Consider the following 14,102-nt stretch of genomic DNA (forward strand, 5'->3'; position numbering starts at 1 on the left):
GTGCTATCAGCGGTCAACACACTGCTCCAAATGTTGTTGGAGCTGCTGTTTGTAAGTAATGTAATTCTAAAACATTCAATGTTAAATGAGAGTTGTATCTGTGCCAGGTGGATTCTTAGGTTTTCTGAATGACAGACGTGTCACTACAGAGGAAGCCAAACATATATGCCCTATAGGATATGTATGTACTTGCTGGAAATAACATAGTTGTAGCAAACAAATGGAAAGAAACATACATAGCATGGGATAGCATGAGTTCAAAATATTAGTAAGTATGAATTGATCTAACACAGCAGCCTTTCTCATTCAATCCATATTCAGAAAGGTTTTATGCACTAGACAAGGGAGCAAGAGTATAGTCAGGCGTATGACATGCTAAGGCAATTTATATGTAAATTATATATATTTTGTGCAATGAGGTGCTAGCATATACAGCTGTAAAAGCTGTGGCAGAAGTACACATGGTCATGCATGTCGTAGATCAACACTGGTAATAGGATATTTGATTAGAGTAAAGGGGTTGTAGCTGCAAGATGTCTTATTTTAATAAGGAAAGTGCACCTGCAAAGACAGAGGCACTGCTGGGGGGTATTTAGAGGCTATTCAGCTGGAGCAGTGAAACTGCATTGCAGAAGTTACAGAGTGCTAGGAATTTAAGGGTAAACATTCCAGAATACCTGTGATAAAACAATATGTGAGAAGGTCACTGAAAAACCAATCAGTAAAAACAAATTGAAAACTCCTACAAAGCTAGAACTTCCACTGAGTGACCACCCAAACCTCCTGTATTAGAGGCACATGGGATATATGCAAATGACCCTTATGAACATTAGGTGTTTCAGCTAATTTGGCAATTCCAAATGCCCATGACTTGTTTCGTCATTTTAATGGACAATTTCAGGCCAGTAAAGCCAAACCCCACTAGCTGTGGATATGCATATTTCGGCCTTGTTATGACATTGTCAGCACAGCACAAGCAGAGTGTTTGACTAAACATAAGAAACACAGGGTTGTTATACCCAGCTGAAGTCCATAGGAATGTGGGCATTGACACTTATAGGATGTGGTTGCATATGTACTTGTCAAGTCCCCATTCCTCCAAGTCCCGATTCCTCTATGAACTGAATTGCGTGGTATATATACTTGAGTTATGTACATCAGGCAGACCAATGTTTTCATACAGCTTCACTAACCTTTGCACAGCTCTGCTTTGTACTGTCTGCCTCTTTCTTATCAAACTGGGTATTTTATATGCCTGCAAAAGAGCACTGTATGTCACATGGTTTCACTGCCATGTGTACCAATCTGCTATGTATTTAAAGAATTTGCTAGAATGATACACCCTATTGAATGAAAATGAAAATCATAAGCATACTGACCAGTGATGAAGTTAGGATATTATTAAGAATGCCCCCACCCCCCGTTCCAACCACATCTTTCACGGTAACATTGTTGTATGTATTCTCACTTTGTGTATATGACTTTTCTAAAGATTTTTACATTGTGAGTACAAGAGTCTGATTAACTATACTGGATTATGCAGACATGCATGAGTCTGGTCTTGGCTTGCATTTTCAGTTTTTACTTACCCTGTAAGTTCATAGTAGTAATTTTTTTTTTGGAATTGGGTGTAGTAATTGCACTGCACATGATACCCTTCATGTTTTGTGTGCACATATTATGCAATGATGGCAAATAGAAGGCTTTTTTTAAATCACCTGTGCTTGACCTATTTTTGAGATAGTCTCAAGGTGTACTGCATAGTTTATTTCATCTGACCATATAATATATATATATATATATATATATATATATATATATATATATATATATATATATATATATATATATATATATATATATACACACAAGTATTGTGTATGCCTGTTATTTGACACTTTATTTGTGTGTGTGTGTGTGTGTGTGTGTGTGTGTGTGTGTGTGTGTGTGTGTGTGTGTGTGTGTGTGTGTGTGTGTGTGTGTGTGTGTGCATTGTTGAGTATTTTGTATCTGTCTGGGCAGTAGGGGATCTAGAAAAGCAGTACAGGACTTTAGCCAAACTTTGTCTCAAAGGCCCCCAGTAATCTATTTTTCTTATATCTTCCAGATGATATTATCTCTTATTTTGTTTATTTATTTATTTATTTGACATTTGTGACCGGGTTAGTCTGACTGGACAATAGCCGTTTTATAGTAGAGACCAGAGGAGAAAAGCTCCAACAGAAAAACAGAAACAAACACAAATAACAAGGTAAAATATTTCAAAGAGAATATGACATCTAAACTAAGCATGCAGAGAGCAAAGTATAAAAATTATCAGTGAAAGTATACAAAATAACATCATTCAGAATAATGTACAATATATGCAATATAATAGAATACAGCCAGTTTTGTATATAAATAATAAAGATAAAATATCATAAGAGGTCACAATGCTAGTGGAAGCTATAGGAGAAGTAGAAAGATTTTAAGGCATTAGTATATACAGGGGTAAAGACCCATATGAAAGGCCAGGGACCAGACAACAGTTCAGGGAAGCTGAGAGAACAAACAAACAGTACGCATAGTATAAGGAAGCACAGAGACTGTTAGCATAGTATAAAGAAACAGCAGAGAAGTGGGAGAGACATGCGGCAAAGCTGTAAGGAGGGAAATATAAAAGGTTGGCTCACAGAGGAAGTAAATTGTAGAAGAATGAAAATTATGTTAAGTAGGGTGGTTACATAGGCAGGACCAAGATGTATAGAGGCTATCCTTCAGGGTTGTTTTAAAGGGCTTAGGGACAGTGATAGATCTGCCACTTAAATGCAGTTTATTCCAGGCATTAGCTACGGAGTAACTGTAAAGGAGTTTACCAATATTTTTATTAGGCTTATAGACCTGCAGCAGGTGCTGTTGAGAGCTATGGAGAGCACAGTTAGGAGTGTAACGTTGGATAAGAGTAGAGAGAGAGAGTGGCATGAGGAAGGTTTGTGTAGGATAGAGTATGCCATGAGAAGCTTGGGTAGTAGAATTTGGTGATGACATTCCAGCAAGTGTACGCTTTTCAGAGCAATGGATACAATAAGGTTGGTTGAAGGCAAATCCTGCAATTTTATTATAGAAGAGTTCAAGTTTGGGCAGAAGATTTGGTGTTAAAGTTTTCAGTGATGTGAACATTCAATAAATTCGGGTTTTGCAGATTTTGTCTCGATAAAGTGAGACTCAGTATATATATATATATATATATATATATATCTATATACACTGTATATATTTACATAAACACAAATATGTGCCATTTTTCTGAGTAAAGATGTATTTTCTTGTTTGCCTTATCACTGTTTTGTACGTTCAGTTTGACATATTGAGACTTTGTTAGGAGGCGCCTGTATATATTTATAGAATATATATGGGGTCTGCCATGTGATAAATTAAATATCTTGCACTGTTGATCTTTTGAAATATCAAATAGATTTTGTGCTGAGTGATAAAAGAAATCACAAAACACTGGAGCATTTCTCCCCAGGCCTCCTCTGAAAATTTGCTCATTCCAAGTCTGATTTTCACACTAAAAGAATGTTAAATAAAAGTATTCTAATGTTAAAGGTACAGGAAATTTAATTTATCATTGAAGTAGTCTTCTGCCAGATATTAAATTTATCAAGTTTATTTATTTTTTTAGTTTGAAATGCTCCCCTTTCCTTTGAGTCCGATAAGGGAATTATCTACTTTGCCTTTACATATTTTTTTAATAAATAGGTTTCTTTTAAGTGGCTTTCTAGGATTAGTTTTAGTCATTTTAGAAATTCTATGGTATTGATTTAGTATATTACTGAAGATTATGCTAACCTAGTATCGTATATGGTTATAGCTTAGTTGTCTGTTTTATTTATTTATTTGTTTTTGTTGACTGGTAAAGTCTGACTGGGCACTGCCCATTTTCAGCACAGAGAGAAACACTCTACAAAATTCTGTTAATACATAGTCAGTAAAATTCTTATGGTTGAATTAAAATAGGCTGAGTTAAAACATTTTATACAATTGTATTGAGTGACAACAATTATTCAGAATATATTTTATGATTTGGATCCACATTAACCAGTTATTTGTATATTTATCTTTTACTATATTTTATTTTAATTTACATTTGTTTACCTGGAAAGTCCGACTAGACACAGGTCCATTTTCTGTGGAGGCCCAGGGAGAAAAGCTCCAAACTTCAATACAATTCAAAGAGACAAAACAGTATCTTATAAGAAAACACAGTGTAATACATGTTAAGAATGCATTTCAGCATAGCTAAGTCTGGGGAGAGAAGCTCCCAACACCAATACAGTTTCAAGGAGACAAATAGAGTACCAAATAAGAAAGCAGTGTCATACATGTTAAGAATATATTTGAGCATAAATAGCAGAGATTAACAATGTCTAAATTTCTGGTAGTAAGCCAATACCCATATAAATATTTTTACAAATGAGACTTGGGGAGCAACCATTTGATCCTTAGCAGAATCCTAGCAACAGTGCAGTGGTATGGCCTAGCCTGTGGAGCAACATGAGCAAAGCCAGTTATTTATGTAGTGGGTTTTGAGAAGTTTTTTAAATTGGGAAGTAGAGGTGGTGGAAGTTAAATGGCTTGGAAGTGAATTCCAGGTTCTGGCAATGGAGCAGGCAAAGAGAGATTTACCAGCATCATTTTTATGTTTGATGACATTTATGTGGTTCTGATAACTAGATCTTAAGGTTCTAGTGGTGGCATAGGGGTGAATTAGATTCTGAAGTGCTGGGGTTTTGTCAGGAAGGTAGTAGAGCTTGTGAGCTATTGAGAGTTGGTTAAGTAGGAGTAGTTGAGGTAACTCAAGCCAATTAAGTTGCTTAAGCATCGGTAGCTAGACAGTGATGGGATCTATGAAAAGCATCGGTAGCTAGACAGTGATGGGATCTATGAGAAGCGTTGGTAGCAAACTTGGCAATCTTGCTGTAGCAGGATTCCAATTTGCTTATTTCAGTGTGGCAAAGGTTAGTTAAGCTAGGGGAGGCATAAAAGATTATGGATAAGAGGTGAGTCCTTGCTAAGGTGGCTTTGGTAGGTTTGGTGATGAACTGCCTTTTCCTGTAAAGGATACTGAGATTTTTGTTAACTTTCTTAATTGTTTAGGCTATGTGTATGTCAAATTTTAGATTATTGTCAATTTCAACACCTAATAGTTTTGTGTGTGTAGTTGGGGTGATTTGGATGTTATGGTAAAATCATTATTTAGTGGAGGAGATCTACCAGGGCTAAAGAGAATGAGTTTGTTTTTTTGTTTTGGGATTTAAAATAAGTTTTATGTTAGTGAACCATGCTTCTGCTAAGGAAAAGTTTTTTTGGGTTATGTTATTTAGCTCATGCAGGGTGGGGGAGACACATATAATAGTGGTATCATCTGCGTATTGCACTACTGAGGCAGAGGGTGAAGATGAAGATATCTGGTTAGTAAATAGTGAAAATAGCAAAGGCCCTAGAATGGACCCTTGGGGGACACCTATGTCTACTGGTAAGGGGGGGGGCAATTGGGCTTGCCATAGAACTGCCTGTTGGGGGTCTGATAAGTAGTTATTAAACCATGATATGGTTTAGGAGCTTATGTTAAAGGAAGATAGAGTTTCTAGAAACATACTATAAGTCTAAGAATATTGAGGATACAAATAGTCCATTATTTCTCTGGTGATTGACAATGTTGGTATAAGAGAGTAGTGCTGTAGTAGTGCTATGGGAAGGTCTAAATCCATGCTGGGATATAGATAGCAGGTCATTCTTTAGGAGGTACTGCATTAGCTGGGAATGAACTACTCTCTCTAATATTTTTGATAAAGGTGATAGGATTGCAATAGGGTGGTAGTTGGTAAGCTCAAGGGACTTACCCCCTTTGTGCAGTGGTTTAATATGTGATATTTTCCAGGAGTGAGGTACTTTACATTCTGATATTGACTTATTTATGAGAATGGACACTGGATAGGCTATAGCTTCAGCTGTTATTTGATGGAAGTCTGCAGGTAGATTGTCAGCTGCCAGAGTAGTTGGTTTCAGTTTTTTGAGGAGTTTAGCAATTGTATTCGTGAGGACTGGGTCCAGGGAAAAACTGAAGGAGTTGTTTGTTGTACTGAAGTGGGTAGGGGTCTCTGTAGGTGAGGGGCTGCTAGCAGTATTTTGAGTGTTGGTTAAGGCTTGGACTGTTTCAGTAAAGTATTTGTTAAATTGGGTGGGGATGCTGTCATGGTTGTTTGGTAATACAGGGTTAGGAGTGGTGGATTTTCCTGGGTGCAGTAAAGTATTTAGAGTGGCCAAGAATTTTTGGGGGTTGAGAGCATATTTTTCTTGCATGGTTATATGGTAATTAGTTTTGTCATGTTTTATTAGTTTTTTAGCTTTGTTGCGGAGTTCAAGATAAGTCGTTCTCGAGGTGGTGTTTTTTTGTTTGTGAAATTGTAACCAGGCTTTGTCCCTTTCTTTCATTATGGTTTTAGTATCTTTTGTTAGCCATGGGGCATAGTTAGTTTTGATTCTAATGGTTCTTGGGGATGCATGGCAGTTTAGAATTTCTAGGAAGGTTGAGTTGAAGTACTGCATGCATCGTCTAGAGGTAGTTGTTTTAAGGGAGTCCAATTGCAGCATTTTAGTGAGTTGATTAGGTCATTAGCTCTGAAGGTCTTCTTGTTACATACTACTCTGAGAATGGATTGCTTATGGTGGTGGGAACGATTCCTAATTAAGTAAGTTGCTTGATGGTCACTCAGACTGTCAGGAAGACAGCCTGATTGTTGAGCCAATGTGGGGTCTGAAAGCAGAATCCAGTCTAAGATGGACTGGCATTTGGAGGTTTTGTTAATTCTTGTGGGAGCAGTTATAATTTGGTTAAACTCATGGAGGTTAATATGGGTGGTGGGATTTTGGCTGGAACAGTCAGACCAGTCAATGTTAAAGTCACCTAATAGTATGGTTTCTTGTGGAAGGGAGGATGACATCCATTTTAGTAGGTTTTCGCGTATGGTATTATTATTACCTGGTGGGATATATCCACCTGCAATAATTATTTGTTTGTTGGAGTTAATTTTTAATTTGGCTATAATTAGTTCTATGTCTTTTACTTCTTGGGAATTACAGTCAAATTGTTCAATAGTGAGGTAGTTTTGGAACAGTATTGCAACACCACCTCCCTTTTTACCTGATTTGTCTCTACGTATAATATTGTACCCAGGGGCAGTAATTTCATTACTGTGGTGTTCATGTTTGAGCCAAGTTTCTGTTAGCACAATGACGTCTGGCTTGTATAGAGCTTGTAGGGAATGAAGGTCCTGGGTTTTGTTAAGAATACTTCTTACATTAATGTTTAAAAGGAGGAGAGATGAGGATGGCCTTAGATATAGAGGATTTAGTTGTTGAAAGGTTCTCTGGTTAAATTTGTTGGGTACTGGATTAGGGTGAATGTCCCTACAGCAAGTCAGTTTTTGGAGTAGGTATAGATAGAGTTTGTTTAGTTTGTGTAATATCTTAGCTTGTTTCTGGGAGGGTGGAGGGCTAGTTTTGTATTTAAGAGTATTATATAGGGAAGAAAAAGATTGGGTGGAGGAAAGGTCGCAGGGTGATATAAGGAAATGTCCTTTTCTAGGACTGGTTGTGGATTCTGTTTGCCATGGTGGTGGAGAGGTGATACTAAGTTGTGTGTGGTAGGAGGGAAAGGATTGACAGCAGGAGGAGAGAGAAGATAGCGAATGAGGAACATTATAGTTTTAGTAGCTGTGTGTGATGTATATAAGACATGTTGTTGAATTGCAAGAGTAGTTGGGTTGGTGTAGGAGTGATAGTAGCTATACTAGTCAGGTGTTGAATAGGGGTGTGGTGAAGTTTTCAAGTGTGAGGGATGATTGGTGAGGTTTGATTGGTTAATTGGGAGTGATTTGTTTTGGGGGTGTGGTCTATAACTATAAATGTAATTGATGTGGGGGTGGGTGGAGGAGCGAAGTGAGCCCGAACATTAGTGTGGGTGAACGGAGTGGGGCAGCACTTTTTTCTGTAGGTTCAGCAAACAGGAAAAAATAAAACAATCAGTGAGGAGGTCAGATACTTCAGCACAGGTGAGATAATGCCATAATTAATGTCATAGGTTCCTGTTTTGGTTTAGGTTTTACATAAATCTAAGCAGAGGAATTGACAGTCACTAGGCTGGAAGCAAGGCTATAGAGGTGAATGAAAGAGACTATGGTAGGGAAAGGTGAGAGCATGGATTCTATGTGGGGGGACAGAGGCCAGAGGGAGTCTATGTGGGAGACAGAGGTCAGAGGGAGGAAACAAACACATGCTAGGTAGAGATATGAGGGACTGTGTCAGTAGGAAGACATGAGAGTAGAGGGAAATAGCTAGTAGAGAAAGGGGAGGGGTGTAAGGTTATGTGGGAAGGTGCGTGACTTAAAGACTAGGAAGAGCAGGGGTAGTGGGGTGGGGTATACAAGGAGTGCTATAGCTGACCAGGGCAGTACTTTAATGAGGCACACAGTAGGCACAAAGTTATATTCTACATCCAGTGGGTATAGAATGTTAGGATTAGTAAATACACAGTGTAACATATGTTGTTAATTTACTGCACTGCTGCTGGATAGGAATTCCACCGAAGGAACAACACTCATAAAGGGAGTGGGTGGTCTTCAAATCTTACTGGGGTTAGCAATGTCCTTAAATTGTTTGGTGGCAGGGACCTGAAAAACAAAGAGAGAGAGGGGATAAGTATGAGGTGAGTAATAACAGTATTTAGCTGCAGCAAGATAGTAGTGGGGATTATGTTATAATAAAGTAGTGCACTAAGTATGGATATGAATAGAGGGAGAAATGAGGGAGAAGGAAGGAAGGAGATGTTAGCTTACAGCAGGAGTACTGTAGGGGCAGGGAAATGAGAGGAGTAGGAGGAAGATGTTAGTTTAGACCAGAAGTATTGTAAGGGCAGACAGGAGAAAGAGGTAGCAGGATAGTAGAGATTAGAGATTTGTTAAAGTGAAGAGCTACCAGGATAAGGAGTAAAATACAGTTAAAACAATTGGTAATGTCATTTAGCAATTCACATCAATATACCACCTTGTATGCAGTAATTTAGGTAGCAATAGACACAACCTGCAACTCAGTGAAGACTGGGATATCACTGTCTTACTGAGGAGGTTTAGCTGGTATAATAATGCTTTAAATAGTCACAGAAATATATCACGGCTGTATGGTCTTTGCGACTACATACTAATGCCAGTCAATGGTTAATATGCAAGCAAGATACCCTCCATGTGCAACTGCTTCGCAATTAAATGCAGTCACTTAGATAAAGACACTGATGCAAACAGTAGACACAGCCTTAATGCAGACTATAATGTCTCAGTCTTTTCCGACAGCCCATAATATCAGAAAAGTCAATAACAGGTCACAGTATATTCAAAGGCTCTTATAACAGCAAAACAAATGAAAACACAGTTCCCAAAACCTTATACCTTACTAAGATAGATCAAAACATTATATAATACGCAGTTACAGTGAAAAAACGCAAAACAAACAAAAACACAGGCCACAGAACCTTATACCTAGTTATATATAACTCTGTCTCTCACTTTCTCTCTCTCTTTATATATATCTATATATATGCATATACATATGCATACACATATATGTATGTGTGGATATACATATATATATATATATATATATATATATATATATATATATATATATATATATATATATATATATATACACACACACACACACACACACACACACACACACACGCACACACACACACACACACGTATATGTACACATATATTTATATGTGTATTTATATGTATATGTATTATATAATACGCAGTTACAGTGAAAAAATGCAAAACAAACAAAAACACAGCTATGGAGAGGATCATTATGGAACTCATAAACAAAGACATTGGGGACGTACAGACATTGGATCCTACCCAGTTTGGCTTTGTCAAGGGCAGATCCTGCCTTTTGATCTTGGTTGACTTTTTTGAAACAGTCACTAAGGCCATTGATGAGGGTAAGGCAGTTCACACAGCCTACCTTGACCTTGCAAAAGCCTTTGACACAATACCCCACTCGGGCATCATAGACAAACTCACCAGCTTAAATGTAAACCCATATGTCACAAGATGGGTTGCAAACTGGCTCAAGGACAGAACCCACAGGGTCAGAGTTGCTGGAGCTATGTCAGACTCTAAGCCAGTCACAAGTGGTGTCCCACAGGGCTCAGTCCTGGGACCCCTCTTGTTTGGCATTTATTTTTCCGAGGTACAGGCAAACATAGGAGGATTGTGGCTGACAGAGTTCGCAGATGACTGCAAACTGGGCGCCATAATTGATACTCCAGCGGACACAAACATCCTTCAGAGAGGCCTCATAGAAACGGATAATTGGTGCCAGAGCCATGGCCTTAAGCTGAACGCCAAAAAATGTGTAGTCATACCTTTTGGGAAAAACAAGGTACCGACAAATTACCACATAGGTGGTAATCCATTAAGTACGGAAAAGGTAATCAGGGACCTAGGGACCCAGGTTGACAGTAACCTCTCATTTGACACTCACATTGCCAAAGTGGTTAGGAAGACCTTCTATACTGCCCACCTTATCAGGAAGGGTTTCACGTCTAGATCAAGAGAGGTCATTGTGCCCCTGTACTCTTCTCTTATCAGGCCAATGATTGAGTACAATGCCCCATTTGGGATGTATCTCACCCGACACCTGCAGCAGTTGGAAAGACCCCAAAAGTTCCTCACCAAGAGGATAAAGGGTCTTAAACATATGTCATATGCTGCCCGACTGAAAAAACTCCAGCTCTATTCAGTCGCATACCGCCTACTCAGAGGTGATCTGTGCCTGATGTACAAGGCCATGTCCAATCCGGAATTAATGGACATGCTACACCTCAGAAAATCCAAATCCATCAGAGCCACGAGAACAAGTGACTTAAACCTCAACACAGAAATAAATAGGACGTGCTGGAGTGACAGATTCATAACCCAGAGGCTGCCTACACTCTGGAACAGAATCCCAGTCCATGTTAGGCAGAGCCCCTCACTGACTCTATTCAAGAGAAATCTCGGCAGTGGATGGGAGATCGTAGGTTTACCCCGGGGGTCATCTCTGTGTCACTACTAGACAGAGGCACAGTAAACTAAACCCTAAAAGGGCTTCGTATACTCATCCTAAGGGGTGGTGAAAGCCACACACACTCTGGCTAGGCTTATAAATGCCCTAGGGCAGATAGCCTAGTACGAACCTATGAACATATGAACCTATGTACAGATCTACATGTCTATACATATATATATATATATATATATATATATATATATATATATATATATATATATGTGTGTGTGTATATATATATATATATATATATATATATATATATATATATATATATATATATATATATATATATATATATATATATATATATGTGTGTGTGTGTGTGTGTGTGTGTGTGTGTGTGTGTGTGTGTAAACCAGGGCAGATTACTGATCAACAGAGACCTTTTTCTGATTCTGCCCAGGAGCACTTTCTGGTTAACAGACATGCTCTGAGTCACACCATAGGTAAATTGATCCCAAAGGAAGCAATCCTTGAACTACAAGAAACAACTTGTTAAAGTCTCATAGCCTTAATACTGTGCACTGAATGATAGGTTAATGTGGTTTTCTGACTGGCTAACCGGAGCTTTGATTTTGTTTTTATTTGTGTTTATTTGTTTATTTATTTATTTTCTTATTCATTTTAATCGATGTATTTCAGTTGTCTTGTTTAAAATATGTAAATTTGCATTTGTTTTAATGTAGTGGTTGTGTGTATGTTTTAGTGTGCAGTTTATGAAACTACCTTTTTCTCCAGTCGGTGTGAATGGGGGAGAAGTATGTTTATTTATGATATGGACTGAAAGGTATTAAATGTTTAGTAATGTGGGCTGTGTCGTAATAAATAACTTGCTGAAGTGAGCAGAATTGTGATAAACCAAAAATGTAAGCACTCTGACTCATCTAAGCTTTGTACCATGCCTCTTTATCAGTGATTATTGGTAGAATAAGCACAGTTATTTTATTTTTGTGTGATTAACCTGGATGTCTAACTTGGAAGAACCTATTTTAGTAGACATCCAGGGAAAATAATTCCCAATACAAGTAATGAAATTTAAAGTGAAAACAATATAAGTAGTGCATTTATAGAAAAAAATAAACAGTTAGACAGTAGAATCTGCACAACTAGAGTAAAATAATTCCATTAACATTAACAAGACAGAAATAACCATATAGCATTAATGAATGGAGTCATGACTATGGTCCCATTGAACCTGATTAATTTAGTAGCCCATGGGCTAGTGAATCCAGATGGGGTGTAACTGGGGAATGAAGAGGTGATTCTTATCTCCTCTCTCATGTCTCTCAAGAAGGGGCGGATGAATAGTAAGTTGTTACGTATTGTTCGCTAATTTATTCCTTATGAAAATCAGAGACTGAGTAAGAGTCACCCATTGGGTCAGCACAGATGGTAGAGATTCCAAACTATTTTTGTAATATGTTCACAGCTCCATACTGTATCATTTCCATTCCTACCCCTGGAGTGGTTAGCCTATATGAAAAGGTCATGGTTAGGGTACATAGCTAAAATCAGCTCACCAGCTTGATGACTGGGAATGAATTACCAGCAACGCAGCAGCTGGTCATATTGTCAGCAGGTACATTGGGCTCAAAGAAGTATATTATTGAGACAATAGTATTACCAAGATGTGTCTAGCAAGTTAAATCACTAATAAAATACTAATAGCAATAGATCAGGAACAGGACGATATAGGTTTTCACTCCATGGAGGTAAACAACAGAAGTCCTTGGAGTGATAACGTAATTAAACTATTAATAATAGTGGCTAGTCTGGTCGTAATATTCAGATTAACTAAAATAAAAAGGGGAGTGCACAAATGTGGATTGAAATAATGTCAGCACAGTGACAGTTTGAATGATACAGGCACTGAACAATATCTTTTTTTTTTTTACTGATACCAAGAAGTAGGTGATCAGACTGGTTCATAGGTGTGTACTAGGCTAACGGCCCTGGAGCCTATATAAGCCTAGCCCAAGAAGACTCCCTGGCATCATGCTGCCCAAATAAATAAATAAAAAAAAATAAAAAAATATTCAAAGCAAGCACATCTTTGCTGTAGGAGTAAGAACAGCTTATTGGACTCATGCAGGGAGGTTTGTTACTCCTCCCAACTCAGAGATTAAATAAATGAAATCTAAATCCATGCTTACAGCAATCTCTGTCAAATAGATGCTGTCTCTAATAAAAGAGATAGCACTTTTGCAGAGACATATACAGTATTGCAGAAATACTCTTCAAATAAATGAAATTCTACTATTCTTCATGCCTTTTTGTATTACTTTACATGATTTAAACATATTCAAAGTTATGCTGTCTAGATCTTTTTCTTCTTATTCTGCAATCCAGAGAAAATATATTTCTTAGCATGACTATAGTGCCAGGATCCCCTGCAAACATGATTACATCTGCCCAGTGCACAAAATACGAGCATATATGTCCATGTGCACAAACACACACAGGCACACACACACACACACACACACACACACACACACACACACACACACACACACACACACACACACACACACACACACACCCTGAGGTGTATGTATAACTCTGTACATTTCTGCATGACAACTGGCTGTTACTGTATCCTTCTTCTTTGTCAGCCATACCTAGTTTTGCTGGGGACCGCCCCCCCCAGCCACTGCAATTATTCTGAAAGTTAAAATAAGACTAGGATCTCGTAGGACTCAAAGAAGTTATTGTCTTTTCACTGCTATTGTGTGGGCAAAGGCTGTTTGCATACATCTTCCTGACTCTGACTAGCCAAGTGTTTTATGATGAAGTGGCTAATATTTTTACTAGAATAGACAGTAGTGAGTCGGTAACTAGCATGCTGTTCTTGGCTACTGCAAATAGTTAAAAATGTATTCTTAAGTGTATAAACAGAATACATGTTCCTGAGGTTGCAGCAATTCGAGTGTCACAGAAAC

Source organism: Protopterus annectens, chromosome 3.part0 (assembly GCF_019279795.1).
Source record: "Protopterus annectens isolate FY-2018-M chromosome 3.part0, PAN1.0, whole genome shotgun sequence".
Lineage (NCBI taxonomy): Eukaryota > Metazoa > Chordata > Ceratodontiformes > Protopteridae > Protopterus > Protopterus annectens.